This window comes from Galeopterus variegatus, unplaced genomic scaffold, assembly GCF_000696425.1.
Source record: "Galeopterus variegatus unplaced genomic scaffold, G_variegatus-3.0.2 Scaffold748, whole genome shotgun sequence".
Classification (NCBI taxonomy): domain Eukaryota; kingdom Metazoa; phylum Chordata; class Mammalia; order Dermoptera; family Cynocephalidae; genus Galeopterus; species Galeopterus variegatus.
The window spans coordinates 360,871-363,107 of NW_007726859.1; the positions used below are offsets into that span (position 1 = coordinate 360,871).

Below are 2,237 nucleotides of genomic sequence, written 5' to 3' on the forward strand. Positions count from 1 at the left end.
CTGCCACTAATTAAAGGTGAACAGGGTGGAGATATTCAGTCAAGCCAATTACTGAGATGGGCGATTGTTAGTCACCTTTTTGGCTGCCATTTAGCATGCACTTAGTGAGTGCCAGGCTCTGTGCCTTGCACACTTGTGGCCTTCTTATCCAGTCCTCTCAACAACCTACCTCACTAAGAGTTCAGGGCAGGAAACAGAAACCACCTAAGGTATCTTAAGCAGAAAGTGCTTTAATATAGGGCATCGGGGGGCTTCCAATCTCTGTAAAGCTGGACAGTGAACTCGAAGCTGGGTCTGCAGGAAGACCCCCAGCATGCGGCAGGAAGGTCCTACCTCTGCAGGAAGCTGCTGTGATGACAGCATTCAAGAACACTGCTGAGTAGCTAGCATCCAGAATTGGGTTCAGGAGGCCACCTCTGCTGTGCCCAATACATGAGCTCACTGGAGGCCATGCCAAGCCCCTGCTGCCCTCGCTGCAGCCCCCCAATACCCACACATGGGCTTCACAGCAGCAACGGCCAGAAGCAAGAAGAGAGGCATCTGCTTCACTCCTGCATTCCCTCCTTCATCAAGTGCATTTATTGATGGAGAATTTAATCTGCATGTTGCCCTAACTGTAAAGAAGGCTAGTGAATGTGACTTTTGCCTCTCCAGGTTCTGCAGAACACGAATTTCCACCAACAGAGGCAGAATAGAAGATGAAGGTTGACTGGTGTAAATCACAGTCTCCTCATAATCTGACCCTGCAGCTGCTTGACATCTGTCCCCACCATCGCACCACATTACATCCACGAATGTCAGCTGCAGCAACATGCCCTGCTGTAGTCAAAACATCATCACCTTCTCCCCAAAGCTGCATCGCCACCACAGCATCCGACTCCCAGGACAGGCACAATCTTACCTCGACAGCCTCTGTCTTCAGGTCTGACTATGACCATGACCATCAAAATACCTCCTATAAAGCAGTATAGGAAATCAAGTTGAAAACTCGTTAATATACAATATACACCTAGCAGAGCTGTCAAAACATTAGGCTATCTACCACAAAGCCATTGTTGGTGTTTAAAATTTCCTTCCACTAAGCATCCCATCCACGTTCCTTCCACCATCAGCTCAGCCTACTGTGCTTCTGTACCTGGCAGGGTGACTGAACCATATCTCCAAGGGGTCTGAGCCCCCGGAGGTCCTCTTTGTATGAGGCTGCTGTGGTCTTGTGCTCTACCACTGGACATGGCAGCCATGGAAAGCACCCAGTGGGCTCCCTGGGTAACAGATGACTTCCTCCCTGTCCCATGTGAAACAGCAGCCCTGTTTTCCCTTGACGATCGGAAGCGATCACCCCATCCTACACAGAAAACTCCTCATTGCCTATTGGTTCATTGTTATGANGGAAGCGATCACCCCATCCTACACAGAAAACTCCTCATTGCCTATTGGTTCATTGTTATGAGAAGCCCCAAATGGCCACTAACCCTCAGCTTCCACCTCCACAGAGTCACTGCCACATTTCCTGGAGGGACATTCTCCCTTGGGTCCTGAGACCTCTAAACACCTGCCCTAACCCATGAAGATCATTTCTTTCCAACGAGCTGATTTCATACAAAGGATGCGAGGCAAAGATCTCATGCCTGTGGAACTCACTGTGTGGCCCACAGAGCCCAGAGTTGCTGGGACGGGAAGCGGAGTGTTTGCAGGCAGGTCCAAGGTGCACCAGTGAGAGAAGGCTTCTCATTGTCACCCTTCATGCCCAGGAATCCAGGGAGAGTCATGTCTATGCAGAAGCAACACAACATATCAGTGGCCAATTCGGAGCATGCACCCCATACCACATCCCAAAGACAACATCTCAACATCATAAAATGACATCCTCCAGCTGGTGCCCAACTGACTCTTCACAGAATGTTCACTGTTCCGTAGTCACGGCTGCTTTGCAGCACTGGGTGTGTGGCTACACAGTGAGTTCCATGGGTGTGGGTGCACGACTCACGTCCTTCGCATAAAATCAGTTCTTTGGGTAGAAGTACTCCCCCTGCATGGTGACACTGGAGGAAGGATGATGGGCCAGGGACCGAATCTGTACCCAAAATAAGTGTCTGGTCCAGTGAACACAAATGGCTGACTGTTTCCATGTAGCAGGGCTCAATGTCATTAGCTCCCACCAGGTGCTGGCTGGCCCCTCCAGGTGTGATGCAAACCACTGTTTAGTGCTGGCCTCTGCTCTCGGCAGGCCGGGCCTC

The 2,237-nt window shown here is 50.7% G+C and overlaps 1 protein-coding gene across 1 annotated transcript in view; it reads left to right on the forward strand.

The window, feature by feature from the left end:
* Nucleotides 1-2,237, forward strand: part of RP1L1 (retinitis pigmentosa 1-like 1) — a 14,962-nt gene that overhangs the window by 1,302 nt on the left and 11,423 nt on the right. The gene's annotated exons all lie outside the window — the stretch shown is intronic.